This window comes from Ascaphus truei, chromosome 1, assembly GCF_040206685.1.
Source record: "Ascaphus truei isolate aAscTru1 chromosome 1, aAscTru1.hap1, whole genome shotgun sequence".
NCBI lineage: Eukaryota > Metazoa > Chordata > Amphibia > Anura > Ascaphidae > Ascaphus > Ascaphus truei.
In genome coordinates this window covers 549,330,590-549,341,397 of record NC_134483.1, presented here as the reverse complement: position 1 = coordinate 549,341,397, position 10,808 = coordinate 549,330,590, and the positions used below count along the sequence as shown (strand labels likewise).

Genomic DNA, 10,808 nt, shown 5'->3' with positions numbered 1-10,808 from the left:
GTCCCCGCTCACGCGGTGCGCACGCTCACCCACGCTTGGCGCTTAAGTAAATAAAAGAGACTTTGAAGCGCGCTCAACGTGCCCGCAGCGCCCCCCGCGCGCGCTTGTGAAATAGCCAGGACACCCGGCGCTCATGCTTGGGGAGCTGGTGACATCACCTCTCTGAAGCTTGAGCGCGGTCAGCGCTAGCGTGCCCGCAGCGTAAGGCTTGTTTTGCGCGTGCGAATGCTCGTGCACGTGAAGCACACTGTGTGTGTATAGAGTTCAGTGCTGTGAGTGACAGATGGGCGTGGCTATGACACGGTTAGGCGTGGCCATGACATCACGCACCTCTCTTCTCCATATATGTATTGGCTCCCATAAGGAGGCTCGGGGGCAGCAGAACACGTCATTAATAAATCCTCCCCTGCTGAGAGGCCCTTAAACATGCGCAGTTACTTTCCAGGGAAACACAGGCGCCCAAATCTGCCTTTTAGTGCATATGTCCTGGAACAAGAATCATAGTTCTGTTCCTTTTTACCCCCTTTTTGCAGCTCCGCTGAAGTGCTTGTAAAGGGAACTAGTTAAGCTGTTTGGCCATACATTACCCAGCGTATTCCCTTTGGTCCCAGAACAGCATACACTTTTATTTAATACGTTCATGTTCTGCGGTATCTTTTTATTGAGCACTAAATAAAACACCCGGTGACAGAGACGGGGTTAGAGGCCCGGGGGGATATTCCTGTTGGCGCTGTGCGCCCCCAGAAAGTCATAGTGGCAGCGCGGTGCGCTGGGGAACAGACCGTGGCACGCAGACTGCAGAACCTTAATTCAGGGGTGAGCAAACTTTTTATGCCGAGACCCCCTTTTCATCCATGAAATTTATCGCCCCCCCCCCCCCCCTGCCTGATATAATCAAAATCACATGATGTCAGCGCACGTGAGCTGGTTCAGCCAATGAGGGCGAACCAGCCTTGTGACGCGTCCGCCACACGTCTACAATCTCCTGCAGCCAAGTTCACAAATGGCTTGGGCTGCAGGCGTGCGCGCAGGCGTATACTAGTATGGGATCACTGATTCTTTTATTCTTTGCTGCCATCTGGAAATATATTTTTTTTTTCTGGTGCACAAAGGCAATCCATTTGAGGGGGCATTCATCCACCTGTTTGCCATCTCCCTTCTGTCTCACGCCCCCTTTTTTTCCTTCCCTTTTTTCCTTCTCCTATATGCTTTCCCCAGTGTCATCCACTCCAACCTACCAGTTTTATGTATTATTTATTTATTTATGTATTATTTATTTATTCCCGGTTTAAATGTTGCCCAGGGATCAGGGACCCCCATAACCAAACTCAAGGGGGTTACTGATGAATCTCCCCTGCTGATCAATACTCTGAAGTGACCCCCCTGTCACGATGACACCAACTTTTATCAAACATTTATATTTCTGGGTACTTGATTGAACAGAACAAGTTGCAAAATAAATTGTGATTTATTTCCTTAATAGACAAACACACGACATCTGCAGAATACACTTAAAACAACACTCACTGGGATATGGAAATGGAAGAAATTGTCCTTGGAACGAAAGAAATTGTCCTTTGCTTGCCAGTGCAAGAAATGCAGCTTTGGTTTTAAAAGTCCTGTGGTTATGTGGTTGTTAACCCCTACACTCCTGGACTGGTTGCTGCTGGACTGGAACAAAGTCTTGCATCTTTACATCATGGATTAAAATTCAGGAATCACATTGGGAATAATTGGGAAGCCACATTTATAGACTGCCCAAAGCTATCTTTAACATGTGGATCCAATCATCTCGTGGGAACAAAAAAACCACGAATAGCCAAGTGACCCACAGTTCATAAGACCGGTCAAAAGGGCTGTCCGGTGGGCAGGGCGCATGGGTCAGGTTGACGCCCATGCCACTTAGCATACCTGGGCTACACCCATAACTTGGGGCCACTAAATCTGATTTTTGACTTAAAGATGTCACTAGCCTCACATCTGCTGTGCATCAGTATGCCAGTATTGTATACATTATGGGCCTCTGGGTCTTGTCATAATTGACACTCTTTTAGACAGGGGGACTCTAAATCTGTGGGAGCCTTTTGAGGCTCCATCATAAAAATAATTACAACCCTTTGAGGCTTGGTCATAAAAATACCGAAGCTCATTCACCCACATCACAGCTGGAGGTCCAAGTAATTCCTGCTTGGACTTACAAAAAAAATACCTCCTGCCTTACATTTAAGATCTGCTATCATGTGTTGGTTAGATGGTATGGCAAGCAATGCATCTTGTCTTTTACCCTCGCAGACAGGGAATGGCCTGCACATGGGGAATAAAAATGGCGGGGACAGGGCAACAACAGTAATGCATGGCAAATCAGGTATTAACCCTTTCCTCCCCGTCACACCCCCCTGACCCAAAGAATACCCCCAAAACTCATCCTCCCAAGCCCGTCAATTCTGCCATCTCTGCCTGACTTTCATCCCTCCGTTTAGCCATTGTGTCTCTCCCCCCAGTGTCTCTCCCTCCCCCCAGTGTCTCTACCTCTCAACTTCCCCCCAGTGTCTCTCTCACCTTCCCCCAAGTGTCTCTCTCACCTTCCCCCCAGTGTGTCTCACCTTCCCCCCAGTGCCTCTCTCACCTTCCCCCCAATGTCTCTCTCACCTTCCCCCCAGTGTCTCTCTCACCTTCCCCCCAGTGTCTCTCTCACCTTCCCCCCCAGTGTCTCTCTCACCTTCCCCCCCAGTGACTCTCTCACCTTCCCCCCCAGTGTCTCTCTCACCTTCCCCCCCAGTGTCTGTCTCTCACCTTCCCCCCCAGTGTCTGTCTCTCACCTTCTCCCTCAGTGTCTCTCTCACCTTCCCCCCAGTTTCTCTCTCACCTTCCCCCCAGTGTCTCTCTCACCTTCCCCCCAGTGTGTCTCTCCCTCCAGCCACTTTCTCTCTCTCTCACCCCCCCCCAAGTGTCTCTCTCTCACCTTCCCCCCGTGTCTCTCACCTGCCCCCAGTGTCTCTCCCTCCCCCCAGTGTCTCTCCCTCTCAACTTCCCCCCAGTGTCTCTCTCTCACCTTCCCCCCAGTGTCTCTCTCTCACCTTCCCCCCAGTGTCTCTCACCTTCCCCCCAGTGTCTCTCTCTCACCTTCCCCCCAGTGTCTCTCTCTCACCTTCCCCCCAGTGTCTCTCTCTCACCTTCCCCCCAGTGTGTGTCTCTCTCTCACCTCCCCCCCCCAGTGTCTCTCACCTTCCCCCCCCCCCCCCGTGTCTCTTCTCCTCTCTTCTCTCTGGGACAGGAGGAGGAGGGCTGTCTGTGTGCAGGGAAGGCCCCGCTGCAGGCAGACATCACACAGAAGCAGCCTCAGCCCGGAACTTGTGCCCCCAGTTTGCGCACCGTCCTTAATTATCAGTGTATACATAATAGTGCATTACTCAAAGGTAACGTGTGTGTGTGTGTGTGTGTGTGTGTGTGTATATAGAACACACACAGACACACACAGACAAACACAGACACACACACACAGACACACACAGACACACACATACACAAACACACACACACACAAACATAAACCAAATGGTTTTTGAGGCAAAAAGTGACACTGTGTGCTCATTTGCATGTCATTTCCCAGAATCCCTTGCTGCAGTGGAAGTGCTGTATGCTGGGTGATAATGGGGAAAGGCGGGGTTGCAGACCTGCCTAAGACATGCAGATGAGCATACAGTTGTATTTGCATATATATATATATATATATATATTTATAACCATACGATACCGGTTGCAACACGACATCAAGGGACAGCACGCAGGTAAGTAAATCATACATTTTCTATATTTGATAGAAGACACAAAAAATGACGTTTCGGTCCCCCAGTGGGACCTTTCTCCACCTTGAGAATATGTATGATTTACTTACCTGCGTGCTGTTCCTTGATGTCGTGTTGCAACCGGTATCGTATGGTCTGTTATTGCTTTATGGGATAAGCACCAAAACGTATTTACTTGCATATGGTGTGCCGGCTGTGCATTGGATTCTATATATATATCTATATATATATTTTTCAAAACGTATGTGCTGTCCCAAAGGCCAATCAGATTGGTCCGTGGACCAGCCCCGCCCCGCCCCACACGCCTCATTGATCACACTTACCCACCACACAGCTACCAACGCTGCCCGCTCCTCGGTGCCGCCGCCGCCGCCTCACCTCTCCCCACATTCCCCCCCCCCACACCCGCAGCAAACCCCAGCCTCTTCACCGCTACCCACAGCCAGCGGCGCCCGCTCCTCGGCGCCACAGCCTCACCTCAAACGCCACCCCTCCTCCACCTCACCTCTCGACACGCCGCCTCCCGCCGAGTACTGACGCCGCCGCCTCTCACACGCGCCGCCGCCTTACATACTACCGCCGGGAGCGCCAGCAGCCAGGTACCTCCTCATCCCCCCCACTCTCCCAGTGTCTCTCTCACCTTCCCCCCCAGTGTCTGTCTCTCACCTTCCCCCCCAGTGTCTCTCACCTTCCCCCCAGTGTCTCTCTCACCTTCCCCCCAGTGTCTCTCTCACCTTCCCCCCAGTGTCTCTCTCACCTTCCCCCCAGTGTCTCTCTCTCACCTTCCCCCCAGTGTCTCTCTCTCACCTTCCCCCCAGTGTCTCTCTCTCACCTTCCCCCCAGTGTGTGTCTCTCTCTCTCTCACCTTCCCCCCAGTGTGTGTCTCTCTCTCTTTCACCTTCCCCCCCAGTGTGTCTCTCACCTTCCCCCCCCCCAGTGTCTCTCACCTTCCCCCTCTCCCCCCCCCCAGTGTCTCTCTCTCTTCTCCTCTCTTCTCTCTTCCGGAAAACTGGGACAGGAGGAGGAGGGCTGTCTGTGTGCAGGGAAGGCCCCGCTGCAGGCAGACATCACACAGAAGCAGCCTCAGCACGGAACTTGTGCCCCCAGTTTGCACACCGTCCTTAATTATCAGTGTATACATAATAGTGCATTACTCAAAGGATATACACACACGTGTGTGTGTGTATATATAACACACACACACAGACTCACACACACACAGACACACACACACAGACACACACAGACAGACACAGACACACACAGACAGACACACACACACAGACACACACACACAGACACACACACACAGACACACACACACACAGACACACACAGACACACACACACACACAGACACAGACACACACACACAGACACACACACATAGACACACACAGACACAGAGACACACACACACACACACACACACACACACACACACACACACACACACACACACACACACACACACACACACACACACACACACACACACACACACACACACACACACACACACACAGACACACACAGACACACACACACACAGACACAGACACACACAGACACAGACACACACAAACACAGACACACACAAACACAGACACACGCAAACACAGACACACACAAACACACACAAACACAGACACACACAGACAGACACAAACAGACAGACACAAACAGACAGACAGACAGTCACAGACAGACAGACACACACACAGACAGACACACACACACACACACAGACAGACACACACACAGACACACAGACAAACACACAGACAGACACACACACAGACACACACACACACACACAGACACACACAGACAGACAGACACACACACAGACACACACACACACACACACACACACATACATACAGACACACACACATACAGACACACACACACAGACACACAGACACACACACAGACACACACACACACAGACAGAACACCGTCACATGAACCAGATATCTAAAGGCAGATAAACATTTATATATATATATATATATATATATATATATATATATATATATATATATATATATATATATATATATATCCATACGATACCAGTTGTGCATTGGATTCTATATATATATATATATATATATATATATATATATATATATATATATCTATATATATATTTTTCAAAACGTATGTGCTTTCCCAAAGGCCAATCAGATTGGTCCATGGACCAGCCCCGCCCCGCACGCCTCATTGATCACACTCACCCACCACACAGCTACCAACGCTGCCCGCTCCTCGGTGCCGCCGCCGCCTCACCTCTTCCCACATTCCCCATCCCCCCCACACCCGCAGCAAACCCCAGCCTCTTCACCGCTACCCACAGCCAGCTGCGCCCGCTCCTCGGCGCCACAGCCTCACCTCAAACGCCACCCCTCCTCCACCTCACCTCTCGACACGCCGCCTCCCGCCGAGTACCGCCGCCGCCGCCTCTCACACGCGCCGCCGCCTTACATACTACTGCCGGGAGCGCCAGCAGCCAGGTACCTCCTCATCCCCCCCCCCCGCGGACGGGGTGCGCTAGCAGGTATCACCAAAGCACCCCCCCCCCATGTGGCCGAGGTGGTGCCAGCAGGTATCGACTCCCCCACTCCCCCCTGGACCAGCGGCCAGGCCGGGAAGCCGGGAGCGCGAGCAGGTATCAATAACCACCCCCCTTCGCGGCAGGGCAGAGGAAAAAGCAGAGGGGGGGGGGGCGAACAACAACAAACTGACTCACGAACTGCCTGTCTGAAACACACACACACACACACTGACTGCCGCACACACACACACACACACACCGACTGGCGCACACACACACACACACACACACACTGACTGACTGCCACACACACACATCGACTGACGCGCGCACACACACACTGACGCACACACACACACTGACGCACACACACTGACTGACGCGTACACACACCCACTGACTGACACCCACACACCCACTGACTGACGCACACACACACACTGACTGACGCACACACTGACTGACGCACACACTGACTGACGCGTACACACACCCACTGACTGACACACACACACACCCACTGACTGACACACACACACACTGACTGACGCGCGCACTAACTGACGCGCGCACTGACTGATGCGCGCACTGACTGACGCGCGCACTGACTGACGCGCGCACACACACACACACTGACTGACGCGCGCACACACACACACTGACTGACGCGTGCACACACACACACACTGACTGACGCGCGCACACACACACACACTGACTGACACGCGCACACACACACTGACTGACACGCACACACACACACTGACTGGCGCACACACACACACACTGACTGACGCATGCACACACACACTGACTGAAGCACACACTAACTGATGCGCACACACACACACACACACTGACGCACACACACAGACTGGTGCACGCGCGCACACAAACCCACTGACTGACGCGCACACACACACTGACTGACACACACACACACTGACTGACACACACACACTGACACACACACACACACACTGACTGACACACACACTGACTGACACACACACACACTGACTGACACACACACACACACTGACTGACGGACACACACACACACTGACTGACGGACACACACACTGACTGACGGACACACACATACACACTGACTGACGCACACACACACACACACTGACTGACGCACACACACACTGACTGACGCACAAACACACACACACTGACACACACACACACACTGACTGACGCACACACACACTGACTGACGCACACACACACACACTGACGCGCACACACAGATTGGCACACCCACACCCACTGACTGACGACACACACACACACACACACTGACTGACGCGCGCACACACACCCACACTGACTGACGCGCACACACACACACACACTGACTGGCGCGCACACACACACTGACTGACACACACACTGACTGACACACACACACACACACACACACACACACTGACTGACGGACACACACACACACACACTGACTGACGGACACACACATTGACTGACGGACACACACATACACACTGACTGACGCGCACACACACACACACACACACTGACTGACGCACACACACACTGACTGACGCACACACACACACACACACACACACACTGACGCACACACACACTGACTGACGCACACACACACTGACTGACGCACACACACACTGACTGACGCACACACACACACAGCCTGATGCGCACGCACACACACACTGACGCGCACACACAGATTGGCGCACACACACCCACTGACTGACGACACACACACACACACACTGACTGACGCGCACACACACTGACTGATGCACACACACACACACTGACGCACACACACACTGACTGACGCACACACACACTGACTGACGCACACACACACTGACTGACGCACACACACACACAGCCTGATGCGCACGCACACACACACTGACGCGCACACACAGATTGGTGCACACACACCCACTGACTGACGACACACACACACACACACACTGACTGACGTGCACACACACCCACACTGACTGACGCGCACACACACTGACAGGCGCGCACACACACACACTGACTGCCTGACGCGCACACACACACTGCCTGACGCACACACTGCCTGACGCACACACTGCCTGACGCACACACTGCCTGATGCACACACTGCCTGACGCACACACTGCCTGACGCGCACACTGACTGACGCACACACACACTGACGCACGCACACACACACTGACACACACACACACACACACACACACACACACACACACACACACACACACACTGACTGACGTGCACACACACACACACACACACTGACTGGCGCGCACACACACACTGACTGACACACACACTGACTGACACACACACACACACACACACACACACACTGACTGACGGACACACACACACACACACACACTGACTGACGGACACACACATTGACTGACGGACACACACATACACACTGACTGACGCACACACACACACACACACACACACACACACACACACACACACACACACACACACTGACTGACGCACACACACACTGACTGACGCACACACACACACACACACACACACACTGACGCACACACACACTGACTGACGCACACACACACTGACTGACGCACACACACTCTGACTGACGCACACACACACACAGCCTGATGCGCACGCACGCACACACTGACGCGCACACACAGATTGGCGCACACACACCCACTGACTGACGACACACACACACACACACACTGACTGACGCGCACACACACTGACTGACGCACACACACACACACTGACGCACACACACACTGACTGACGCACACACACACTGACTGACGCACACACACACTGACTGACGCACACACACACACAGCCTGATGCGCACGCACACACACACTGACGCGCACACACAGATTGGCGCACACACACCCACTGACTGACGACACACACACACACACACACTGACTGACGCGCACACACACCCACACTGACTGACGCGCACACACACACACTTACAGGCGCGCACACACACACACTGACTGCCTGACGCGCACACACACACTGCCTGACGCACACACTGCCTGACGCACACACTGCCTGACGCACACACTGCCTGACGCACACACTGCCTGATGCACACACTGCCTGACGCGCACACTGACTGACGCACACACACACTGACGCATGCACACACACACACACTGACGCACACACACACACACACACACACTGACACACACACACACACACACACACACACACACACACACACACACACACACACACACACACACACACACACACACACACTGACACACACACACACACACACACACACACACACACACACACACACACACACACACACTGATGCACACACACACACTGACGCACACACACACACACACACACACACACACACACACACACACACACACACACACACACTGACGCACACACACACACTGACACACACACACTGACGCACACACACTGGCGTGCGCACACACACACTGACGCGCACACACACACTGACTGATGCGCGCACACACACACTGACTGACGCGCGCACACAAACACTGACTGACGCGCGCACACACGCACTGACTGACGCGCGCACACACACTGACTGACGCGCGCACACACACACTGACTGACGCGCGCACACACACACACTGACGCACACACTGACGCACACACACACATAAACACACACTGACTGACGCACGCACGCACACACACACACACACATACACACACTGACTGACGCACGCACACACACACACACACACACACACACACACACACTGACTGACGCACACACACACACACACACACACTGACTGACGCACACACACACACACACACACACTGCATGAAGCTGGAAAGGGGGGGGGGACCGGACTTGTAAATGTGGGTGGGGGGGACGGGACCTGTAAAGTGGGGGGGGGGAGCTGCATTGATGGGAGCGGGGGACAAACAGTGGGGGGAGACGGGGGAAGAGCGAAAGAGAGGGGGAGATGGGAAGAGAGAGAGGGAAAGGGGGAAGATAAAGAGAGGGGGGAAGAGAGGGAGGGGGAGACGGGAAGAGAAGGAGGGGGAGGGGGGAAGAGAGGAAGGGGGGAGACGGGGGAAGAGCGAGAGAGAGGGGGAGATGGGAAGAGAGAGGGAAAGGGGGAAGAGAAAGAGAGGGGGGAAGAGAGGGAGGGGGAGACGGGAAGAGAGGGAGGGGGAGACGGGAAGAGAGGGAGGGGGAGACGGGAAGAGAGGGAGGGGGAGACGGGAAGAGAGAGGGGAAGAGAGGGAGGGGGGAGATGGGAAGAGAGAGAGAGGGGGAGAGGAGAGAGGAGCAGGAACATTACATCCCAGGCAACGCCGGGTCTCTCGGCTAGTATATATATATCCCACCATAACCTTAAGTGTGGTGATTACCTGCTGTGGAGGGTTTTTGT

The 10,808-nt window shown here is 53.6% G+C and overlaps 3 protein-coding genes across 5 annotated transcripts in view; 1 reads left to right on the top strand and 2 right to left on the bottom strand.

The window, feature by feature from the left end:
* Positions 1 to 10,808, bottom strand: part of LOC142468238 (uncharacterized) — a 407,600-nt gene that overhangs the window by 332,970 nt on the left and 63,822 nt on the right. The window lies entirely within an intron of this gene.
* The window catches only part of LOC142468177 (uncharacterized), a 122,385-nt gene that overhangs the window by 47,765 nt on the left and 63,812 nt on the right, over positions 1 to 10,808 (bottom strand). The window lies entirely within an intron of this gene.
* The window catches only part of LOC142468214 (uncharacterized), a 119,143-nt gene that overhangs the window by 91,341 nt on the left and 16,994 nt on the right, over positions 1 to 10,808 (top strand). The window lies entirely within an intron of this gene.